This window comes from Anomaloglossus baeobatrachus, chromosome 9 (assembly GCF_048569485.1).
Source record: "Anomaloglossus baeobatrachus isolate aAnoBae1 chromosome 9, aAnoBae1.hap1, whole genome shotgun sequence".
NCBI lineage: Eukaryota > Metazoa > Chordata > Amphibia > Anura > Aromobatidae > Anomaloglossus > Anomaloglossus baeobatrachus.
In genome coordinates this window covers 36,405,538-36,431,943 of record NC_134361.1, presented here as the reverse complement: position 1 = coordinate 36,431,943, position 26,406 = coordinate 36,405,538, and the positions used below count along the sequence as shown (strand labels likewise).

Genomic DNA, 26,406 nt, shown 5'->3' with positions numbered 1-26,406 from the left:
TCTATACACCGTTGGGTCACTGTTAACATTTTTTGCTCGTTTATTATAACAAATAGGAATTTTTTTATTTATATATATCAAAAAGCATTTACAAAAGCTAAAAAAAGTCATGCTTTATTTAGATTTTTTTTACATTTTATCCCGTTCTTGTAAGTAATATTGTTTTACAATTAGCACCATATAGTAATTTTGGCCAACTGCTTCTAGTAATATGCCCATCCTTGTCCCCATTCTGTAGTAATGTGCCCATCCTTGTTCCTTTGTAGTAATGTTCCCATCCTGGTTTCCATCCTTTAGTAATGTGCCCACCCTTGTAGTAATGTTCCAATCCTGGTCCCCATCCGTTAGTAATGTGCCCATCCTTGTCCTCATTCTGTAGTAATGTGCCTCATCCTTGGTTCCCTTGTAGTAATGTGCCCATCCTGTAGTAATATACCCTATCCTTGTACCCCTACTGTAATAATGTGCCCATCCTGGTCCCCAGCGTGTAGTAATAAGCCCATCCTGGTCGCCATCCTGTAGTAATGTGCCCATCCTGCAGTAATATGCCCATCCTGTAGTAATGTGCCCATCCTTGTCCCAATCCTGTAATAATATGCCCATCCTTGTCCCGATCCTGTAGTAATATGCCCATTCTTGTGTCCATCCTGTAGTAATATGCCTAGCCTGGTCTCCATCCTGTAGTAATGTCCCCATCCTGTAGTAATGTGCCCATTCTTGTACCTATCCTGTAGTAATATGCCTTTCATTGTCCCCATCCTGTATTAATGTGCCCATCCTGTAGTAATGTGCCCATCCTGTAGTAATATGTTTATCATTGTTCCCTTTTACTGATGTGCATTTACTGGTCCTCTTCTTGTAGTAATGTCTCATCTTGTAGTAATGTCCCCTTTCCTCGTCCGCTTCTTGTAGCAATGCTCCATCCTGTAGAATCGTCCCCTATTGTGTCATTCTTCACATACACACCACAAAAAATAAACAAACCACAACAAAAACAATTCTCCTTACCTGTCCTCCATTCGCTCAGTGTCCCCATGGCCCCTTTGATCGCGGCTGGTACAGGGGCCCGCCTCTACCAGCGCTTGCTTTGAATGATTTGCCGGAGCTGAGCAGAGACAAGCTCTCTACACAGCTACTCCAACGGCAGCCGCTGGCCAATCACAAGCCAGCAGCTGATACATATTATGTCAGCTCCTGGCCTATGATTGGCTGGCGGCTGCCATTCGAGTAGATATGTACAGGTCTTATAAAAGACGATTATTAGCTGTAATTGCAAACAAGGGTTAATCCACAAAATATTAAACCTAGGGGTTGAATAATAATTGACCCACACTTTTATGTTGAAAATTTATTAAAATTTAACTGGGCAACAAAACTTGTTGGTTTGTAAGATTTATGCATCTGTTAATAAATCCTGCTCTTGTTTGAAGTTTGCAGGCTCTAACTTATTTGCATCTTATCAAACCTGCTAAATCTGCAGGGGGTTGAATACTACTTGTAGGCACTGTGTATATATAATATTCTCCGACATATTATAGTAGAATGAGCTTTCTGTGTTGTCTTCTGTTTCTGTGCATCGCTCTTCTGTTCACTGAGGTCTGTGGAAGACAGTGGGTTAACGAGCCACATCGCGCATTCTCCGCTGCTTTTGGTGCAGTTGGTGAAAGGAACGTGTTCCCAGTCCTCTAATCCCAGAACCCAACAGCACACGCGCTTTTAATTAAGGAAACAGATTAGCCCCATCTGTCCGTCAAGATAAATTCTGCTTCAAACTGGGGCAACCTCTAACAACGAGGCCTTCATTAGACGACCTTCCCGTACACGTCCCTTACTGGGCTTCAGAGCCTAGATAGAGCGATAGATAGACAGAATAGATAGATGGATGGATAGAATAGATAGAGGGATGGATGGATGGATAGACAGAGGGATGGATAGATAGAATATATAGAATAGATAGAGGGATGGATAGATAGAACAGAGAGATAGATATAGGGATAGCTAGAATAGATAGATAGATAGATAGATAGAGGGATGGATAGATAGCGGATGGATAGATAGAGGGATGGATAGATAGCGGGATGGATAGATAGAGGGATGGATAGATAACTAGAGGGATAGAATAAATAGAGGGATAGAATGGAGAGATAGATATAGATAGAGGGATAAATAGAGGGATAGAAAGATAGAATAGATAGAGGCATAGAGCGATATATAGATAGAGGGATAGATAATTATATACTATTATACTGTAGATTGATGGATAGATAAATAATAAAAAATAAATAGATAAAAAAGGAGAAAAAAATGGAAAAAACATACAGTTTAGAAAGGTTATAAGATAAATGTGGGGTAGATCTATAGATAGATAGAAACTACAGTATAAACATAAATAGTTAATAGATATAAATACATAGATGAACCATATATATTAGCCAAATAAAAAGATAGATAATAGATAGATACTTGTTAGATATTTTATAGATAGAAATAAATAAATAAAATATACATTTAAACTAAAAAGAAATATATATGAGATAGATGGATGGATAGATAGTTTCTGAATTATATACTAATGTAGATTGATGTACAGATAATTAATACAAAATAAATAGTTAATAGAAATAAAAATGGAAAAACACATTTTAGAAAGATAAAAAGATAAATGAGGCATAGATATATAGCTATAGATAGAAAGAAAATAGAAATAGAAAAATAAATAGTTACAGTAATAGATATAAATACATAGCTAAACCATACATATTAGTAAGATAAATAAAAATAAAAGATCATTTTAAAATACATAGGTACTCATTAAATAGATAGTTTAGAGATAGAAATAAATAGATAAAATATAAATTTTAATTAAATAGAAATATACTTGAGAAATGGATAGTTGGATAGAAACAAAGATTAAAAAAAAAAGTCAATAAGGAAAAAAATGGATAAAACACATTTTCACAAGATAGAAGGAGAGATAAATGCTAGAGATAATGTGTTATATATATTCTATTTATTCCATTGTTATTGATGTACTGTGAATGTCGTCTATATACCTTTACCTTAGCTTTACTTTTCTTGGCTCACCTTGAAATGCTTTATGACAATCTGTAGTTGACAAAGAAAATTATTAACTTTGCAGTTAGTCAAGGGATAAACTAGTACTAGTACGAGTATTCCTATTTAAATTCTATGGTCTTACATATACAGTACAGACCAAAAGTTTGGACACACTTTCTCATTCAAAGAGTTTTCTTTATTTTCAGGACTCTGAAAATTGTAGATTCACATTGAAGGCATCAAAACTATGTGGAATGAAATACTTAAAAAAGTGTGAAACAACTGAAAATATGTCTTATATTCTAGGTTCTGCAAAGTAGCCACCTTTTGCTTTGACTACTGCTTTGCACACTCTTGGCATTCTCTTGATGAGCTTCAAGAGGTAGTCACCGGAAATGGTCTTCCAACAGTCTTGAAGGAGTTCCCAGAGATGCTTAGCACTTGTTGGCCCTTTTGCCTTCACTCTGTGGTCCAGCTCACCCAAACCATCTCGATTGGGTTCAGGTCTGGTGACTGTGGAGACCAGGTCATCTGGTGTAGCATCCCATCACTCTCCTTCTTAGTCAAATAGCCCTTACACAGCCTGGAGGTGTATTTGGGGTCAATGTCCTGTTGAAAAATAAATGATGGTCCAACTAAATGCAAACCGGATAGAATAGCATACCGCTGCAAGATGCTGTGGTAGCCATGCTGGTTCTGTATGCCTTCAATTTCTAATAAATCCCCAACAGTGTCACCAGCAAAGCCCCCCCCCCCACACCATCACACCTCCTCCTCCATGCTTAACGGTGGGAACCAGCCATGTAGAGTCCATCCATTTACCTTTTCCACAAGGATACGGTGGTAGGATCCAAAGATCTCAAATTTGGACTCATCAGACCAAAGCACAGATTTCCACTGGTCTAATGTCCATTCCTTGTGTTCTTTAGCCCAAACAAGTCTCTTCTGCTTGTTGCCTGTCCTTAGCAGTGGTTTCCTAGCAGCTATTTTACCATGAAGGCCTGCTGCACAAAGTCTCCTCTTAACAGTTGTTCTAGAGATGAGAAGGGGTGTCCAAACTTTTGGTCTGTACTGTATGCAAATAATAAAACATTTTTTTTAGTCCTTAGAAGATATTAAAATTAGGCAAATACAACCTCAGGTAAACAACAACACATGACAAATTACACTAGGTCATTATTTACCAAAACTAGACCAAAATGCAGAAGTAGCGTGTGAACAATTAAGTACACCCTTACTGCTTCCGTAGGAAATAAGAAGGTAAATAGCTAAGTGCTGCTAATCAAATGCTTTTGATTCATCAGCAAGTGTGATTGCGTATAGAATGGCTGACGTTTTGGCAGTTTGCTGGTCTTTAGCATTTAGCCATGAGTTAACACAGTGCCTAGGATGGAACAGATCAGCAATGAAGTTAGAGAAGCAATTGTTGCTGTATATTGATTCTGGAAGGCTTACAAGGCCATATTTGTAGTCCATCATTCTACAGAGAGAAACATTATTCACAAATAGTACAGCAGGTACAATTGCTTCAAAGAAAACCATGACTAATGCACTCCTCCTCCGTGGCCTGTATGCACGTTCCTGTATGCACGCTCACCACGCAAGACTATATTGCTGAACAAAAAGCAGGTTCAAGTGCGTTTAAAGTTTGCTCAACAATATTTAAATAATCCTGTGAAATATTGAGAGAATATAGTCTGGTCAGATGAAACCAAAACTGAACTTTTTGGAGGCCATAATACACAACATGGTTGGAGGCCAAAAGGCAAATCACCTCAAAAACACCAACAGTGAAGTGTGGAGGTGTGAGGCTGTTTTTCATCATATAATTGAAGGAATGATAAATGGACAAATGTGCTGAGACATTCTTGATAAAAATCTGCTGCCATCTACCAAGATGATGAAGATGAAATGAGACATTTCAGCAAGACCATGATCCCAAAGACACAACCAAGGAGACTCTCAATTGGTTTCGGAGAAAGATAATAAAGCTGCTAGAATGGCCGAGCCGATCACCGGAGCTGAATCCAATAGAAAATTTATAGAAGGTACTAAAGCTCAGAATTCATAGAAGGAGCCAGGACCTGCAGGATGTGAAGTGTTTGTGTGGAGGAATGGGCAAAAATCCCACCTAAGCAATGCAGGCGACTAGTGTCTCCATACAGGAGATATCTTGAAGCTTCATCACCAACAAAGGCTTTTATACAAAGTATTCAATACATTTCCTTGGGTCATTTCTCATTATTACACATCACTAAATTTATGGTCACAATGGTTTGATTTCTTTGCCTGTGTGGATTGGATGGATTGTTACCGACATCTGGTGAAAAATTCATGTCAATAGCACCTTTAGAAATATATTTACTTTTAAAATTGGTGATGTGTTCAATACTTACACTGATGAGCAAAATTGCAAGAATGGTTTGAACTTTTGACGTTCAGGCTCCATATCTCACCATCCACTACAGGTTTTAGCGTGAGACGACCTTCATTTTGTAGACCATCATCTTGGCTATCTCATACATTACTTTGACTTGCAGCTATTTAGCACATGATTAGTTATGCTCAATCAGATTCAAGCATATCTCAACTGAAATCTGATCCCAGGTCTCTTATACACATTCCCAATCTTGGTGTATATTGGTCGGCTCACTTGGGGATGTATACAGCTTTTTCCTCAACTCTATTCCAAAGTGTTGGACTGGGTTGAGGTCTGGGGACTGTGGGGACAATCCAGCAAATCTTCTCCATTGTCAGTGAACTATTTCTTCTCCAATCTCGCCATATGCTTCAGGTCGTTGTCCTGCTGGAACACTATTTCGTCCCTTTCATACCCATAGTACTCAAGTGTATGACATAACTCGTCTTGTAGGATCCTCACATATAGCTCAGCATTGAGACAACCATTGATCCTGGTCAAATATACAACCCCTCTGGCTGTAAAACATCCCCATATCATCAGGCTTCCTCCACCAATCTTGACAGTTCCTTCAATTTCTCGATTCTTTAGCCCCTTTTTTCCTTGTTTCTTCCAGACCCACTTGCACCGATCAGAGCCATCTATTGACTTTCATCTCATTGCTATAAATCACCCGTTTCCAGTCTTCTACTGTCCACCGTTTGTCCTTTTTTTCTGCAAAATTGAGCCGACGATCCTTATGACGATATTGAAGTTGAGGCTTCACCATTCCAGACTTGTGTAACCTGTATCACACGGTGTTTGCATGGACGTCTGTGATCTCACTATTATGAAGCATATGAGCCGCCTCCACTGCCGGGTTTGTTGTGCCAGAACTGATAGACCTTGTTGACTTCAATATTTTTCCTGGACGTCCACTTCTTGGCTTTGGAATAGACAGGCTTAATTTCATATTCCTATTTCAACTGTCATGGCCTCACATGATTACGTTTGGCAATTTTTTTGGCCAAGAGACCACTATCGATGAGCTGGATGATACTGTTTCTCTTTTCGTGGGAAATCTTCATGGCTGCTCATCGATTTGAACCAGTGACCTTTTCGCTTGGGAATCAACCAAATAACACACTGAGCTATTAGGGAATGTGAGAACAGGTTGTGATCTGTAGTATACAGGAAGAAAAAGATTTTTCCACCACCAGAGGAGCAAAAGGATAACAATGCAGTCACCTGACAAGAATCTGCATAACTAATCATATGCTAAATAGTTGTAGCTGCAAGTCATATTTATGTATGAGATAGGGAAGATGACTGCCTATAAAATGAAGGTCGTCTCACGCTCAAAGCTGTAGTGGATGGTGAGATATGGAGCGTGAAAATCAAAAGTACAAAACATTGTTACCCTTTTGCTTGTCAGTGTATTTCACTCACTGTATTTTTCTTACTTGATGTAAGTGACGCTGAACTTTTTAATCTGGTGTTATTTTTTATTTTGCACCTGCTCCTCTCCTTAGATATGGCCCTCTCTTCCCTGTATATAAATTATTTTTTTTGTGTTCAACTAGGCATGGTCCTCAAGAACACTGTCATGGAGAAGAGTTGAGGACAATGCTCACTTGGCTAGATTGACCTAAGGATCCTCAGGGGCGTGTCTTTCGGCAGCTTTGCCCTTTGAACACCGCCTCTCTGGTAAAGACCATAAAAATTAGCACTAGATAAAAAGACCTGTGTCTGTATGGCATAATAAAATGATTTTATATATATATATATATATATATATATATACATACACACACTCAGGACAGCAGTGGGAATAAAATAAGAGCAAAAACTGTCCAAAGTCCAATAGCTCATCCAAATGCACACCTGCTTAGGTGATGATGGTGGCCCCCTTACCTCTTTAGCTCCTGGGGACTGCACAGGTTGCATCAATGGTTAACTAATATCCCGCCCAAAAATGGGCCGTTCTGTGAGAGGTTAGAGTCAGGACCAAAGGTGGAGCTAAAATATCCCAAAATCTCCTATCAATGTTGGTAAATATGTACATGGCACCCTGTATTCTGTTGCTCAGTCTGCAGGGCATGTATGGGAATTTTACTATACTGTCATTTCAATACATAATATTCTGTTTATTCTTAAGTTATTTTATTATTTCATATATTTTAGATATTTCTAAAGATCCTTTATTATATGCTAATGAGGCCAGGAACTAGTCTCAAGGGCATTATTTTCCTTGGCTAGTCGGCCCCCTTAGCATGTAAGCATACGTATGTGGACATGCTAATGAATTCACAGTGTCCAAGGCATGGCCCACTTCTCTGCTGTCACGACGGCCAACGGTTTTTGGCTACGGGGACTTCTGATGCATGCGCACTGAGCCAAAAAACAGCGGTGGCAGCAGAGGTGAGACCGAACATGCCTCTGACGCATCACATTCATTAGCATGCTAGCACGCCCACAGGGGCATGCTTAAATACTAAGGGGGCGGACTAGTCAAGGGAAACAATGTCCTTGCAACTAGTCCCTGGCCTCATTAGCATATCATATGGGATCTTTAGAAATACTTTTACTAAAGATCTCTTTATCTATGCTACCATAGGCTGGAACAGTTAGACAGGTTCTGGTTGCTCGTGGTTCTGGGTGCATATTGCAGCTGACAGGTTCCCTTTAAAGGGGTTGTCCCCTTTTAGAAAATATAAGTCCCTGGGTGCAGTTTGTTACAAAAAAAAAAATGCGCGGGTCCAGTGCTGAGTCTCCACCGCTGCTCCCGGTGTCTGGTATTGGCTGCTTTGCTAGCGGAACGCCCTGCTCAGAGCCAAGGAGCTCACCGATTGGCTGCTGAACTATCAGCATCATCAGCCTCACAGCCAATACCAGACACGGGAAGGAGCAGCAGAGACTCCACGCTGGACCTGGGAAGGGTGTGTAAAGCACATTTGTTTTTTATAAGAAAACTGCACCAGGAGATAAGATTTTCTGAAAGGGGACAACCTCTTTAAACATTACTCTCATACTACCTTGCTCCACCCTCAGTGTGACCAGTCGCTCTGGTGTAGTGTCCCGTACGTAGATATAATGCCCTCATTATATTCCGCCGATCAGGGTTTTGGTGTTAGCAGTCACGAGAATTTTTTCTCAAAATGGCAAACTCTCTGGGGTGAGATAAAATCGGCTTCAGTTTCATAATTGTTCTCGGAGAAAATGAACACAGAGATAGTGTGCTCGTTAATCCTGTACCAATAACAGCCACGTGCTCCTTAATTACATGGCCGCCGAGCTGCGCAGCCCCCTTCCCTCCATCCACCTTAATTAGAATGCACAAGGGGATTAAGGCCCCCCCCCTGCACCGGGCATTTCATCTGCAGGCCTTCCCTCCTCATTAGGCAAATGGAGAGAGAGACACACAGTGTAAGTCCTCTTAATTAGAAATCCCTTGTCTTGGAATACGAGAGAGATTAAATGCCATATTATTTCTACAAGTTGCGGCTGTTAGATAGACGCTCGATGGGTCTGACGGCTGCCTACCCCTAGACACCTGTTACTGGTGCACGCTCCTGTCCTCCGCTTATAAATCACTCATTATAAAACCTCCCGGAAATATACTTAGTGTAATAAATGACGAACCATAGAATTATATAGAAAAAATAACATTACCGACCCAACCGGAATGCTGAAACGTGGCAGATTCCATTTCCTAAGTGCAAAATCTCATTGACATGTATTGGATTTTTTGTCATGAGGCAAATGGGGAGATTCGATATGGTGGAAACACTTCCACCATGCTTTGCCAAAGGCGATATATATTGACAAAATCTGTATCGAATACAAAAAAGAATAAGACGCTATGGCTCTGAAGATCTGCACCATGATCTCAACAGTGGCGGGAATGATGGCTAAGGACCCACACACATTGTCAGCTGGACCTGCCGAAATCGATGAGCTCAGGCGATGGTCTAATATGTATGGGGCAAGGGACAATTTGACGATTTGGGGAGATGTCGATCTGGGATGTCCGACTTCGGACTGCTGATTGTATTTTGCTTTCCGTGAGATGAGTCACCAGCCGACATGTCAGCTGCTTCTTCAAAAATAACACAGGAGTGTCTACCAAGATGGCTGTCTGCTACTCAATCGGCCAAAGCATCTAATGTGTACAGCCAGCCCCAGTGGCGTAACTAGAGTTGGATGGGCCCCGGTGCAAAATTTGGACCTGGGTCCCCCATCCCTTTATATCAGTCAGATGTATGTATGTATACATTTAGCGTTCTAAATCCTATAAAGATATATGGAGTTGTTTTCCCCCCCTTATGTAGTAATGTTCCCATCCTGGGCTCCTTCCTGGTAAATATATCCCCCATCCTGGTATATATGCCCCATCCTAGTAAATATGTCCTCCATCCTGCTATATACTGTCCCCCGCCTAGTGTATATGTTCTTCTCCTGGTCCCCTCCTGTTATATACTGTCCACCTCCTGGTATATATGTTCCTCTCCTGAGCCCCTCCTTGTATTTACTGTCCCCCTCCTGGTATAAACTATACCCACCCTCGCTTGTAGCCAGTGTGCAGTGGCCAGAAGCTTTCATCGGCATCTGGGCTATGGCAAAGCATGACGTCATTGTCATACGCCGCCTCAGTTACAGGGATGCCGATGTTATCTGCCAGCCAGCCATTGTTTGGCCGCAGCGTGTATCGCAGTGTAGGGACCCAATGGTTCTCTGCACCGCAATGCATTTTAGCTGGATGTGCGGCCTCGGACGCGCATCCAGCTGAAGCAGGGGCTACTGGGCCCCCTCTGTGCCCCAGGGCCCAGTTGCAATCCCTGCGACCGCTATTGCTCCACCCCTGGCCAGCCCTTTATGTCCAGCGGGTGAAATAAGTATTGAAAAAGTGACCAAGTAACTATCTTTTTAAAGGTGCCAATAACATGAATTTCTCAAAACATGTCGGTAATAATCCATCCAATCCACACAGGGAAAGAAATCAAACCAAAGCTGTCCATAAATTAAGTTGTGTAATAATGAGAAGTGACACAGGGAAAAAGTATTGTACTCGCTTACTGAAATGTATTTAATACTTCGTACAAAGGCTTTGTTGGTGATGAAGCTTCCAGGTGCCTCCTGTATGGAGAAACTAGTCTCCTGCATTGCTCAGGTGGGATTTTGACCCATTCTTCTATACAAACACTCCTCACATCCTGCAGGTCCCGTGGGCTCCTTCTATGAACTCTGAGCTTTAGTCCCTCGGCTCGGCCATTCCAGCAGCTTTATTTTCTTTCTCTGAAACCAGTTGAGAGTTTCCTTGGCTGTGTGTTAGGGATCATTGTCTGCTGAAATGTCCACCCTCGTTTCATATTCATCATCCTGGCAGATGCAGCAGAGTTTTATCAAGAATGTCTTGGTACATTTGTCCATTCATCCTTCCTTCAACCATATGAGGTTTGCCAGAACTGTATGCTGAAAAACAGTGCTACACTATGATGATCCCACCTCTACTATTGGTGTTTTTGGGGATAATTTGCCTTTTGGCCTCCAAACATGTATTATGGCATGCAAAGAGTCCAATTTTGGTTTCATCTGACCAGACTATATTCTCCCAGTATTTCACAGACTTGTCTAAATGTTGTTGAGTAAACTATACGCACTTGAACATGCTTTTGTTCAGCAATGGAGTCTTGCGTGGTGAGCGTGCATATAGGACATGGAGGGGGAGTGCATTACTTATTGTTTTCTTTGAAGCAATTGTACCTGCTGGTCTCAGGTCTTTCTGTAGCTCTCCACAGGTCCTTCGCTCTTGGACAACTCTTCGAATAATTATCTTCACTCCCCTGAAATCTTGTAGGGAGCACACGATTGTGGCCGGTTTATGGTGAAATTATGTTCCTTTCATTTCTGCATTATCGCCCCAACAGAGCTCACCTTCAGTAATTTAGAAATTCTTCTATAACCAGTGCCATCAGTTTTGCGACAATAAGGTTGTGAAGGTCTTGAGATAGCTTACAGGTAGAGTTGAGCGGACTGGCAATAATCCGGGTCTGGCGGATCAGCCGCGGGTTGACACAGAAGTCCGGATCCGATCCGGAGTTCGGACCTATATAAGTCAATGGGGGGGGAGAGAAAAGAGAAAGAGAGAGGTGCAGATAACACTCCTGACTTATCTTAACTCAAAGGGTAATAGCAAAAGAAACGGGCTGAGTAAAGACATCTGAGTATCAGGGCCCAAGCTTAGATGAACGGACCGTCCGCAGGTCCCTAACCCTAACACAACAACCTAATATAAGCCTATGGGGATGTTGAGTTCAGGTCAGCATACCCATAGCTATAACCAAATGTATCACATAAAGGTGATGTGAGCAAGTGAATAATATAAGGATTAAATATTACTCCAATATAGTGTCCAAGTCACATCTCCATAAGGATTAGTGCAGAACAGGAGATGGCTGCACAGTTCTCGCTCTCTCTTTTGATAGGATGCAGCTCAATGTAAAGGGGCGCTCTATAGAGTACTACACCTGCCAGAATGCAGAATCTTACTATTATGATGCCCAGTTTGCCATTCCATAAAACCAGCCATAAAAGTATAAAGAAATAGCAGCTATTGGTAGAATTACTTTGGGTGACATTTCCAAATACCCATGGGATTCTCCTAAGGGTGATGTGCACCTGGCACCCACTATGAAAAGCCCTTGTCGTCTTACGGCCATTATTCTTTTCTTCCACAGTCACTTATCTCAAGTCTAGGAAATCCTTTAACCTGCCCTCCTCTTCTTCTACTGCAATGATTAAGAGGATTTACCAGTGAAATCAATTAGGGATAAGAAATTTCACCTGGAGTCACCTGAAAGTCAAGGAAGGAGCAGGTAACGCCTATAAGAATCCTGACAGATCTCATTATAGGTCAGTGGGATCTGCTAGGACAAGTTATGAGACGCATCAACACAGATCCATTTTATTAAGTGAAGACACAACAAAAATAGGACAAATCCTTAGATTCTTTTTTTTCTAATTCACTTTATGACTCTGTTCACGTGGAGTTTTTTTGTTTTTTTTTTGCTTTTTGAAGCTTTTTGGCGCAGATCCTCTTCAAAATATCCATCAAAAACTTTTTCAAAACTTGTATGGAAAACTCTTCCTATTCATTATCATATGAGGACTCAGTCTTTGAGCTTTCTTCTTCCTGAAGAAGTTTTGAAAAGCCCCCAGTGGTATCAAAAAGGACAAGCCACTTTTTTAAAGCAGATCCTGATGCTCTAAACTAGGCAAGATTGTAGTAGTAGTAGGCATGGTAGGTGTAGTAGCAGGCGTAGTAGTAGTAGTAGTAGTAGTAGTAGTAGTAGCAGTAATAGGCGTGGTAGGTGTAGTAGTAGGCGTAGTAGTAGTAGTACTAGTAGTAGTAGGCGTGGTAGTAGTAGTACTAGTAGTAGTAGGCGTGGTAGTAGTAGGCGTAGTAGTAGGTGTAGTAGTAGTAGTAGTAGTAGGCGTAATAGTAGTAGTAGTATTAGTAGGCGTAGTAGTAGTCAAAGAACATCGTTTTAGGAAAAAATACCTCTTTTAAAACTCTTCAAAACCACATCAGGGAAAGAATAAGAAAAAGAAGTTAAGAGGATTCTGCTTGAGAAACCCGTCATTTCTGTGCCCCTCAAAAAACTTAGTGTGAACTTACCCTAAGGCCTCTTTCACATGTCTGTGAAAAACATTTGTGTTTTGCATGGCCGTGTTGAAAGTGTGTGTGGCCCATCCGTGTGCCGTGATTTTGGCACACGTGTGTGTGTCGCCCAGGGCTATGGGGTACTCGGTCCCGGGCCGTACATTTACGGGGGATGTTGTGTCACGGGTGTTTGCTGGCCGTTGCCCGGTTCTGTGACCCTGGGGACGCTTTTTAATGGGGAATATTTACAGGGGAGATTAAAGTCATTGGTGTGACGCCACCTGCGGGTTGCGGTTAAGATGGTGGAACCGCCGCTGCTCAGTTGGTGATCTCTAGGGCTGGTGGTAATGACAGCTGTGGTGGTAGGCCCTCTGCAGATAGGGCTGAGCCCGGGAGATGTATGATGAAGACTTTCGCCAAATAAGGGAGGCCGCACCGGGGGTTGCAGTTTAACAGTTCTTTACTCATGGTTGGGCCCTTGGATGGCTGGTTCAGGTCCCTGTATTTCCAGTGCCAGTTTGTTGACTTGGTTGCTCTGTCCCCGACACCCTCAGGGTGGTTGGGTTCCCGTAGATTGAAGCAGGTTTGGGGGCCCAGACTGTCTTTTGGCAGTCTCCTCATCCGTACGGCGGGCAGTGTGGACCCTGTAGGGCCTGTCCGTGGTTCCCATCCCTGATTCTTTCTTTACTGCTGATGCCCCCGGATTTGTGGGTCAGTGCGGTCCGTGAATGTCCCCTCACTGTGCAGGTATTTGCCAGATCGTATGAAACTGACACCTGACCTAGGGCCCTGTGCCTCGTCGGTGCTCTGGTCCCAGTGGTACCTACCCTGGCGACCACTCCCCTGTGTCCCCGGGTCACCGTTACACAACCCAGCTGTAGGCACGTCCCTACTCTAGACTCTCTACTCTTGACTGCTCTTAGCTCCCTCCCACCAGGTTGTCTAGTCTTCTGGACTGGCTCCTCCCTATAAGTGGCCATCCCTTTTGGGTGTCTAACTAGCTAATTACCCCTGGTGTGTAGTGGAAACTGGGAGTTTAGTGTGTGCTGATGTCACTGGCACTGGTGTTCCAGGTCCCTGGGGGTAGGCCCTGCATCCCGGTGAGGATGCAGTTCCTAGTAGTGCCCTCAGTGGCTCAGGAGTACTACATGTGTTCTCCGTGTGCTATCTGTAATAGCACATGAAGAGCAGGAACTTTTTACTCACCTCTCCCCGACACTGCTGTCCCCGTTGTCCGGGTCTGTGGTGCAGTGAATATTCATGAGCATAATGATCGGGCCTGGAAGAGAATGACAGGAGGCTTGTAGTATAGAAAATAATTTTATTTCAAAGACACGTGTTTTCTCCGGTACGTGTCACACTGATATCACATGGATCACATGTGCCAGAGAAAACCAGACTTGTCTCTGTGCAGGACACACAGACACGTGTCTGCTCCATACGAACACACAGTCCTTGTGAAAACACTGATGTGTGCGCAGACCCATTAATTTTAATGGGTCTGCGTATGTCTGTGTCTACGGTGCATATGAAACACGTCCCACGTACTGAAATCACAGACGTGTGAAGGAGCCTAAGGTAGAGGCCGTGTGCACACGTTGCAGTTTTATCACGTTTTGAGTGAAGATTTGTAACAAAATTTGAAAGGTTTCCTGATGCCAGCAAAATCAATGAGAATCCAGAAGTCTTGTGCACACTTAGACTATGTTCACATAGGGCTTTTTTGGTAAGTTTTTGCTGCGTTTTTTAGCTGCAGATTTGCCTTGGTTTTTTGCAAATCCATGCTAATAAAAAGCTGCTTTTTACAGTTCCAGCAAAGTCTATGAAATTTCTGAAATCTCATGCACACACACAAACACATCAGGTTTTTTTCCTGATTGTTTTGTCAAATACCTGTGTTTTTGGTCAGGTTTTTAAAGAATGAGCATGTCAACTCTTTGCTGCAGATTTGCTGCGCTCTTTTTCATTGATACAATCCATTTTGTAGAAGAAAAGCATCAAATCCGCACCAAATCTGCAGCAAAAATGCCACTAAAAAACGCATGAAAAACGCAGATGACTAAAAGGAGATTTCCTGCCACAAAATTAGGTTTTGGTCAGGAATAAAAACTTCATAGCCTTAGAGGTTTTTTTTCCTTGCAGATTTGGTGCTGATTTAAATCTGCAGAATGTGAATTCTTGCAGGATTTTTTTTGCAGATTTCACCCATTCTAATGAAAGGAAAAAATCTGTACCAAAAACATGCTGCAAAAATGTGTTTTTTTGACGCTGTCTTTTTCCTGCCAATAGATGCAGAGATTTCTGCACTGAATACTTAAGGTGTGCACAGACGCTTATGCTCCAGGAGAAATATGGTCACTTTAAAGCAGTCCTAAGGGGTAGTTTGCACACTACGACATCGCAGGTGCGATGTCGGTGGGGTCAAATTGAAAGTGACGCACATCCGGCATCGCAGGCGACATCGTAGTGTGTAAAGCCTAGATGATACGATTAACAAGCGCAAAAGCGTCGTAATCGTATCATCGGTGTAGCGTCGGCGTAATCCATAATTACGCTGACGCGACGGTCCGATGTTGTTCCTCGCTCAAGCAGCAGCACACATCACTGTGTGTGAAGCCGCAGGAGCGAGGAACATCCCCTACCGGCATCACCGCGGCTCCCGTAGGATATGCGGAAGGGAGAAGGTGGGCGAGATGTTTACATCCCGCTCATCTCCGCCCCTCCGCTTCTATTGGCCGCCTGCCGTGTGACGTCACAGTGACCCCGTACGACCCGCCCCCTTAATAAGGAGGCGGGTCGCCGGCCAGAGCGACGTCCCAGGACAGGTAAGTCCATGTGAAGCTGCCGCAGCGATAATGTTCGCTACGGCAGCTATCACAAGGATATCGCAGCTGCGACGGGGGTGGGGACTATCGCGCTCGGCATTGCAGCATCGGCTTGCGATGTCGCAGCGTGCAAAGTACCCCTAAGGGTTGCAATAAACTTTAAAGGGAACCCGTCACCAGATTTGGGGCCTATAAGCTGCGGCCACCACCAGTGGGCTCTTATATACAATATTCTAACATGCTGTATATAACAGCTCAGGCCGCTGTGTACAACATAAAAATCACTTTATAATACTCACCTAAAGGGCGGTGCAACGCAGACTGGTCGGATGGGTGTCTCCGTTCTCCGGTACCGGCGCCTCCTCTTTTGGCCATTTTTGTCCTCCTTCTTCTGAAGCCTGGATTGACAGTGGGATTTAACACGTGCCGGCTGGGAGTGCGCCATTCCCTGCTCTTATCTGCAGCCCTGTCATGTGATTGCAGGGTGCTGTTGGGCTATCATAGCAGCTGGGGGCCCACTGATGACCCGTATATATGTCACGACAAACTTCCTGTGAACGCCGACTGCGAGCGGCATTCATAGGAAGTCATCATTTCAGATGTACAGAGCGGTGCTGAGGCTGATGCTCTGCTCTGTACATTACAAGCGATCAGACGATCACAGCTCCAAGCCTCATAAGGGATCAGGTAAATACAATAGAAAGTGAAAAAAAAAAAAGTTTTAAAAAATATGAAAAAAAAGAAAAAATACAAAAGTTCAGTCCACACAGATTAATAATAATAAAAAAAAAATATTATATTTGGTATCATTCAGAAAGGTCCGATCTATCAAAATATAAAATAAATGAATCTGATCAGTATACAGCGTAATGGAAAAAAAAAAAAAAACACCAGAATTACACCATTTTCTTGGCCACCGCAACATTGCAATAAAATGCAATAAGAGGCAATCAAAAAATTACATCTATCCAAAAATGGGATCAGTAGAAACATCAGCTCAGGGAGCAAAAAATAAGCCATCCCTGAGCCCCAGATCCCAAAAAATGAGAACACTACGGGTCTCAGAAAATGGTGACAGAAGCGATTTTTAATTATTTATTTTTTATTAATTTTTTTTTACAAACTTCTGAATTTTTTACCACTTAAATTAAAAGCAAACTAGACAGGTTTGGTATCTCTGCACTTGTACTGATGTGAGTGAAATATACTCCTTCTATGCCCTTGGAACACCAAATTAATAAGATTCCTTTTACAAGGGCTTGGAGAAATCAATACAGCACACACCATTTATTGTGTACTGAGAGTTTCTGCTTCATTACATCATGTGAGCAGCTTATATAGTATCCCAAACAAAGAAATGATCGTGCACCAATATGAGCCGCAGGGGTGTGTAAAGAAATGTGAAATCTTCCCGTGCACCAATATGAGCCGCAGGGGTGTGTAAAGAAATGTGAAATCTTCCCGCCCATCAGTGTTAGCTGAGGCCTATGATATCATTCAGTTATAAGGCAAGATGGTTTCTATAGAACAAAAAATGGCTTGTATCCTCTCACACTGACCAGGGGAATCATAATGCCAGCTCAGTTTTACCATATAGAACACTATAAAAATATAAACATGAAAATGGTATTTTTAGGCTAGCACCTAATTCACACACATAGGTGTTCCAGTCAGTCTTTTTCTGAATAGTATGCAGTTTCTTCTGACTGGGAGCCCAGAACCCCGCCCTATTACCAGACTCTATTCATGATCCTATATAGCCAGGAGCCTGTCTGCCCACACCTGCAGATTTTTAATAGCACATGGAGGCACTAAGGTTAGGTTCCCGAAAAATTAAGAGATTACCTTGTCGCTGGTGTTCGGGCTCATTTGCATTGATCAATACATTTGCTAAATATCTCTACTACTTTCAATTATTCATACCATTTTCATTTTTTCCAGATAGCTAAATTTATTTCATTGTTCATAGTATCCCTATAGCAGTAATGCTTTGCCATTTTTCATGTTTATATTTTTATAGTGGTTAGTGTGCAGCTTATTTTCTTTATTATGGTTTTACCATATAGTGAACATGGTTAACAAAAAAAAAAAAATTGTGGAATTGCTCTTCTTTATTTTTTTTTTTTGCAGTTTCACCGCAAATTGTTTTCCCAGTTTTCAGTAAGCTATATGGTAAAATGAATGGTTTCATTCAAAAGTGCAACTCCTCCTGCACAAAACAAGCCTTCATATGGCTATATTGACAGAAAAATGAAAACGTTATGGCTCCTCGAATAAAGGAAGGAAAAAAAAATAAAATAAAAAAACTAAACAAAAAAAAATGGCGAGGTCATGAAAGGGTTAAACTCTAAAAAATATATAAAAAAAATAACAATAATAATAATAATAGCCCCAGTGGTCAGTATAAGAATTGCAAGAGTTCATTTTTTTTTTTTTTACTACAGATTGTGATATAGAAGGAAAAAAAGAACATTTCCAACCACCCCCCCCCCAAAAAAAATTAACACAAAAAATAGTAAAAGGAGCCACAAAAAGTGGACTACTCAGAGGAGCGGTGGGAATAAAACAAGAATAAAACCTGGTCACCAGGTTTTCTTTAAGAGTTTTGAATACAGAAAGAAACGATAAATTATCCGGTGACTGACGCCAAAAGGATGGCGATGATTTACCGCACTCACTTCATTCTTATCGTTTCCAAATATTACTGACACGATCAGAAATATTCCCAATAAAGTTATCTAACGTCAGAAAATAACTGGAGGTGGATATTCCCTTTAGGTCCGGAGTGGAACTTAGGCCGGTATCCCACTTGCGATTGCCTCGCGTGAGTTTCATGGTGCATCACCCATCATGGACTCACACTCTCCTCACAGGAGCGTCTCAGCTGTATAGAGATGCATGCAACCGACCCGCTCCTGTGAGGAGAGTGTGAGTCCATGACGGGTGATGCACCACGAAACTCACGCGAGATACACGCGAGGTAATCGCAAGTGGAACACCGGCCTAACAGAGAAGAAATATAATTGAAAGATTCGGCTGTTCTGTCACAGAACTTCTGTGTTTTGGAAACGCTCCTGGTTTTGGTGTAAATGAGGCCTTGAGGCGTTTTATGCAGGAGTTGCTTTGTTTTTCAGTGAATGAAACGTCTCGGTGGTCCTCAGCCCACCCTCCTTTCAATGTCTATGTCCAGATTATCTCCTTCAGATCAATGGAAGTCTATACAAACAGGAGCAGAGCAAAATTGTTAGGTTTAAACAAGACTTACCTCCATTGACTTAAGTCTTTAGCATTGATTTCACCCTGATCCCTTAATTATTATATGATTCTTTGTAATTTAATGGCATTTCCACCTTCTTATAATCCGAGCATCCTGCTCCTCAAGACATTAACTCTCTCATTACCCTGTGTTCCTTTTAGTTTTGTCACCTTTTCTTTCTAAAAAAAAAAAATGTTATATAGGCTGTAACTGGTGACAGAGTAGTCTGCATTCATGATACTGTGGTGGACAGAGATAGAAACATACATAGATAGCGGGATAGATAGAGGGATAGATAGATAGATAGATAGATAGATAGATAGAGGGATAGATAGATAGATAGACAGATGGATAGATGGATAGATAGAGGGATAGAGGGATAGATAGATAGATAGATAGATGGATAGATGGATAGATGGATAGATAGATAGATAGATAGATAGGGATAGATAGATAGATAGGGATAGATAGATAGATAGAGGGATAGATAGATAGATAGATAGATAGAGGGATAGAGGGATAGATATATAGATGGATAGAGGGATAGATAGATAAATATATAAATAGAGGGATAGATAGATAGAGGGATAGATAGATAGAGGGATAGATAGATAGAGGGATGGATAGATAGATAGATGGATAGATAGATAGATAGATAGATAGATAGATAGATAGAGGGATAGATAGAGGGATAGATAGATAGATAGATAGAGGGATAGATAGAGGGATAGATAGATAGATAGATAGATAGATAGAAAGATAGATAGAGGGATAGATATATAAATAGATAGGTAGGTAGATAGAAGAAAAAAATAGAGACATAGATAGAAGAGATAAATAGACAGAAGAGAAAGATAAATAGATAGACAGAAGGAAAGATAGATAGAATTGATAGAACAAATAGAAAACATAGACAGGAGAGATAGAAAAAAACAGAGACCTAGCTAGAAGAAGAGATAGATAAATAAATAGACATAAGAGATAGATAGATAAATAGACAAAATAAGAGATAGAAGAGATAGATGGATAGATAGTTATAAGAAGAGATAGAGACATAGATAGAAGAGATAGATAAATAGACAGAAGAAGAGATAGAAAGATAGAAGAAGAGATAAATAGACATAAGAGATAAAAAGAAAAGATAGAGACAGATAGAAGAGATAAATAGACAGAAAAGATAGATAGAAAGAAGAGATAGAGACAGATAGAAGAGATAAATAGATAGAAAGACAGAAGAAGATATAGAACGATAGAAGAAGAGATAGAAGAGACAGAAGAAGAAGAGATAGAAAGAAGAGAGAGAAGTCGAGATAGATAGAAGAGATAAAAGAAGAGAGGTAGAGAGCGATAGAAGAGATAGATAGTAGAGATAGATAGAAAGAAGAGATAGAAGAGGAGATAGAAAGAAGAGATAGAAGAAGAAATAGAAGAAGAGAGCGAGCGATAGAAGAGATAGATAGGAAAATATATAGAAGTAGAGGTAGATAGAAGTAGAGATAGAAGAGATAGTTAGAAGAGATAGATAGAAGGAAGAGATAGAAGAAGAGATAGAGAGATAGATAGATAGAGGGATAGATAGATAGATAGAGGGATAGATAGAGAGATAGATAGATAGATAGATAGATAGATAGATAGATAGAGGGATAGATAGATAGATTGATGGATAGATAGAGAGATTGATGGATAGATAGATAGAGGGATAGATAGATAGATAGAGGGATAGATAGATAGATAGATAGATAGAGGGATAGATAGATAGATAGATAGATAGATAGAGGGATAGATAGATAGATTGATGGATAGATAGATAGATAGATAGATAGATAGATAGATAGATAGATAGATAGATAGATAGATAGAGGGATAGATAGATAGATAGATAGATAGATAGATAGAGGGATAGATAGATAGATAGATAGATTGATGGATAGATAGATAGATAGAGGGATAGATAGATAGATAGATAGATAGATAGATAGATAGATAGATAGAGGGATAGATAGAGGGATAGATAGATAGATAGATAGATAGATAGATAGATAGATAGATAGATAGATAGATAGAGGGATAGATAGATAGAGGGATAGATAGATAGATAGAGGGATAGATAGATAGAGGGATAGATAGATAGATAGATAGATAGATAGATAGATAGATAGATAGATAGATAGAGGGATAGATAGAGGGATAGATAGATAGATAGATAGATAGATAGATAGATAGATAGATAGATAGATAGATAGAGGGATAGATAGATAGAGGGATAGATAGATAGATAGAGGGATAGATAGATAGAGGGATAGATAGATAGATAGAGGGATAGATAGATAGATAGATAGATAGATAGATAGATAGATAGAGGGATAGATAGATAGAGGGATAGATAGATAGATAGAGGGATAGATAGATAGATAGATAGATAGATAGATAGATAGATAGATAGATAGATAGATAGATAGATAGAGGGATAGATAGAGGGATGGATAGATAGTGGCGACTAAAACGTTTTGGTTTTTTTTTCTTGTAAGTGTGATTACTTCTGTCTGGTTGTTGCCATTTTCTCGGTGATTTTAGTAAACCGGAAGCAAATAGTTGTCGGCTCTAAGGGTGAAAATTGTGTGTGACGTTTTTATCCCTTTACCTCTTAGTTTTCCACATTTGCTGGGCCAAATTTTTTTGGGATATTTTGTCATGGGTAGTCTAATTTTGCTACATTTTTGCTCGTTTGTTTGTGTGTTTTTGGATAAAATATGGCAAAGACCAAACCAAATTTGTCGCCGGATGTCACAGGAAGCTTATTATACTGAGAGTGAAGTCAGGCAAAAGCCAAAAAGAGGCAGCCATGGAATCAACTGTTCTCAGAGGCAAGTGACACGTATAATAAAGAAAGAAAAAGAAGCTTATGGAAAAGTTGACAAACCTAAAAGTGGACGACTACGGAAAACTTTCTCCCAAATTGATCACATTATTAAGAAAACGTCTGTATCCGATGTCCATAAAAGTACTGTATAGATTTCACATGAAATGGTGGAAGAATATGGAATCAAAGTGAGTTGCCAAACTGTGTTGCAACGGCTAAGAGCAATAGGATTGAATGCACAAGTTCCAGTCAAGAAGCTTTTCATCTCTTCAAAGAACTGGAAGGTCTGACTTGAGTTTGCCAAAGAACACAGCCGATGGAGAGAAACCGATTGGTCTAAGGTGTTGTGGTCGGATGAATCCAAGTTCAATCTGTTTGGTAGTGATGTCAAGCACTATATATACCAGGCAATTGCAAAAGGTAATGATGTAAGGGACAAAACACCTACAGTGAAACATGGTGGAGGCAATGTCATGGCTTGGGGATGCTTTTCTGCATCTGCCATTGATCTTTACATAGAATTGAAGGAAATATAAATGCAACCATGTACAAGGATATACTGGATAATGTAATGCTGCCACATGGTAACCCCAAAGAAGGCAGGGGCTGGAAATTTCAGGAAGACAATGATCCTAAGCACACATCCAATTTAGTAAAAACTTGGTAGCTAAGAAAAATGTTCCACCTGTTGCAATGGCCGAGCCGATCACCTGATTTACACCCTATAGAGCACCTTTGGGATGAGTTAGGGCAATGAGTTGGGATCCATACCCAGAGCAATACAGATGAATTGTTTGCAGATTTGTAATTGGAATGGAGCAAGATCCCTCAAGGCGTCTTGAATGCCCTAGTGGCTTTATGCCCTGTCGGTGGGGTGCAGTAATTAAAGCAAGAGGTTATGCTGCAAAGTACTAAGTTATTGCAATGTAAACGTTTCATTACACTTATATTCTGATCAATAAATAGTATGTGCAAAACGTTTGGCAGTTTTCTTTCACTAAGTGACCAGACCTATAATCAAAAGCATTTTGGTTAAAATTAAGGTCTTCGTGATGACAACTTCATCATCAGAAAAATGGCATCACAACAACCAGACAGAAGGAATCACACTTTTTAAAAAAAAATGCTAAACATTTGGTCTCCACTGTAGATAGAAAGCCTTCATTGGGATTCCAGCCCCAGAGAAATATTCAACCTTGATTTCTGTAAGTACCTTCTCCAGGTCCATCGGAGCACCTCCAACAGTGCCTGTCGGGCCAAGCTGGGCACATTTCCTCTACACCTAGCAGTTCTGAAGAGGGCGCTGACATTCCAGGCTCACCTACATAGTAGCAATGCAAGGTCCCAGCACTATAAAGCCCTGTAGATGGTCCACACAAACCAGGACACTCGGAACAGCTCACCCAAACCCAACCGGACCAAAACACTAATCACAGCAGCCTGACAAAGGCCAGAATCACAAAGATGGTGGACGAAGGCCAATAGATGTATGTCAGTGACTAAAAGGACAATATCACAACTTCAAAGAAACTGACCACGTACCAGAGTCTACAGAGTGGCCCCATATCGGGAGAAACTCCCGGATCCCAGAGACTGCCGGACCCTGAGCCGATATAGACTCAGTGCCCATTGTCTGGCCATTGAATCTTGCCAGCACGGGCAGAGCTATAAGCCCAAGGAGGACAGACTGGGCCCACACTGTGCTACTGTCGCGGGCGGGGAGGAGGGTGTCAGCACTGCGCTCACCCCTCTGCTCGGGTCCGGCTGCTGCTGCTCAGTGGTGGCTCGAGCGGTGGGCCGGATCCCGGGGGTTCTCGAGCGGCACTCCTCGCCCGTGAGTGAAAGGGGATTGGGTTTTAGGATATAGTCTATTGTCCGTGTCGCCACCCACGGTTGTGGTGATTTGTTGACACCACCGCTGCTCTGTATGGGGATCCCGGGAGTGATGGTGTGAAGCAGCAAGTTGTTGTGTTGCCCCTCCGTGGGTAGGGGTTGGTGATCCCGGGGCCCAGTGATGAATTGGGAGATGCAGGGCTTGGTGGGCGCAGGGACGCGGGGGCAGCGCTGTGCCTTGCGGCACTGTGGTACTCACTCAGCCTGAGACGATGACACAGTTCTCGGTAAAACACACGGCTGGAAAGACGGTTCCCACGGACGGCTGCACTTGCTCTCCCCAGTAGGTGACGGTGATGTCCCTTTGTCCTGCACCTATGTTGTTGATGGTTTCGATGGGTTCCCACCGGTAACCCGCTCCCCGGCTTCAAACTGGACCGGATGAGCTCTACTCTTTGCCCGCAGGCGCTGGCCCTCAGAAACTGGTGCCCTGGCGGTGGCGGTGTCTCTGTTTTAATGGTTGGGCTGTTGCCTTCAATCGGGACTTGGTTGTTGGGAGACAGCCGTCCCCTTCACTGACGGATTTGGCAAATTATGGCGACTCCTAGCCTTGCCGGGGTCCGAGAGGCCCCTGCCCTGGTGCTGACTGTCTTTTGTACACTGCTCCAGACCGCCGGGCCACCACCCGTCCGCGGTCCTTCCAGGAACTTCCGAACAATCACCCCTCCAGACAGTCACCGCCGTCTGCTGACCTTGCTGTCTCAGTCCGGGGCACACACCCGGACCAGCTTCAGGCTTTCTTACTGTCACTTTTACTCCTTTACTCCAGTCTTCCCCTTTGCTCCTCTACCACTTCACTTCCTTCTACTTTTCACTTGACTACTTGTTTACTCCTCCACCTCCTAAACTGATCTGCCTGCTTCTTCCCGCTTCCAGGGCTGTGAACTCCTCGGTGGGCGGAGCCAACCGCCTGGCCCACCCCCTGGTGTGAACATCAGCCCCTGGAGGAAGGCAACAAGGATTTTGGTAGCCTGGATGTTCCTAACTGGGGTGTAGGGTGTGGTGGTGTGATGACCTGTGACCCCTGGCTTGCCCAGGGCGTCACATTCCCCCTTAGCAAAATGCAGACCGTCCGCGGGCTGCCCGTCCAACACCGGTTTTATTGTTCTGAAAAATATATAACATTGTAAAATGGTAACATATATACATTTTTATTATTTCTTCCCATAACGGGAGGTACTTTACTTAAACGTTGCAAAACGGTTCATGGTCACGGTTTCCGCTCTCTCCCACCCAAGCAACCTGGCCCTGATGCTGCCCCTAAAACCCAGGCAGCACCCCTTGACCCAAGTCCAGCACAAGTCACCCGAGCGGGATCTGTCCTTCCCCTCCAGAGGGTAGCCACCGGTTCCTGTGGTGGCTGGGCCCCAGCCTGCTCTGCTGAGGGCCCTCCCTCCAACCTGCCTCTCCGGAGGCGGCATTGCGGAAACGGTAAACAACTTATTTACAAGCCATTAACGTTTGTGGTTGCCCTGCAAGTTCACGGGCTTGTCCATGAGCAGTTCCTCATGCAAAACTTTTTAAACGGTCCCCACGGGGACAACGGTGCCGGCTCCGGCCGGTTCAATCGCGGTTAATCAGATGACTTTCACGGTAATCATTTTGCTTATCATCACTTTAAATTTTTTCAAACTTTTCAAACATAACTTCACACAGTGGTGGTCCCAACGGGGACTGCTGCAGCGGGCATCCGCCGCCCTACTCCGGGTATCCGGCTTCATCCGAGGGAGGGGGTGCAGGACTCACTTGACCCTCTTGGCCGCCCCTCAGTTTGGCATCCAGGGCGAACCACCCCCTCTCTCCACAGTGCCGGGTATACTGGACAACGTCACCCGGCATTAGGTTGCGGCCGGGATGTTCTTCAGGCAGGTGGGCATTTACATCCCGCCGGGCTACAAACACTTCGGCCTCCAGGCCCGGTTCATAAATAAACCCATAGCCCCGGCGGAAATCAAACCGCCTCACCTGCCCCACGTACAGCGGGCCCCGGACACGGAACGTGGCCTGGCGAAGATTCTCCTTCTCCCTTATCGCTCGGGCCACCAGCTCGGCCTTCTTCTTCTCCCGTTCACCGATCTCTAGGCCCAACGGTACCGGCTGCCTATCCCAATATGGCGCTGCTGCGAGCTCCGGCGCACGGGTCGGGCCCCGCGGGACATTCTGGACGTTGCCCACTGTCAGGAATCTGGGCGGCGGGTCCCGCGGTGTCTTGGCCTTGGGCGCTGCCTTACAGCAACAACCCGGCGCTACCTCAGCCGAGGTGTGGGGGATGGGCATAGGGGCTTTCCGCTGCTGGGCCTTCGGCTCGGAGCGGGTCATCAGCTCCGGCTCGGGGGACTTTTCAGGGGATGCCTCTGGTTCAGTCTTTGGGACCTTCCAGGGAAACACCTCCGGTCGACTACGGGCTCCGGCTACAGGTCGGCCCGCCTGGGCGGGGACGCTGGGTATTGCTAC

General features: G+C 42.9%; 1 long non-coding RNA gene across 4 annotated transcripts in view; it reads left to right on the top strand.

Annotated features, from left to right (window-relative positions):
• Positions 1-26,406, top strand: part of LOC142250392 (uncharacterized) — a 148,717-nt gene that overhangs the window by 98,280 nt on the left and 24,031 nt on the right. The window contains exon 6 of one of the 4 annotated variants that reach the window (XR_012725183.1): positions 12,193-12,272. The exons of the other annotated variants lie outside the window; for them this stretch is intronic. This is a non-coding gene — a long non-coding RNA (uncharacterized LOC142250392). Of the gene's footprint in view, positions 1-12,192; positions 12,273-26,406 lie in introns of those variants that run through there. 4 annotated transcript variants of the gene reach the window in all.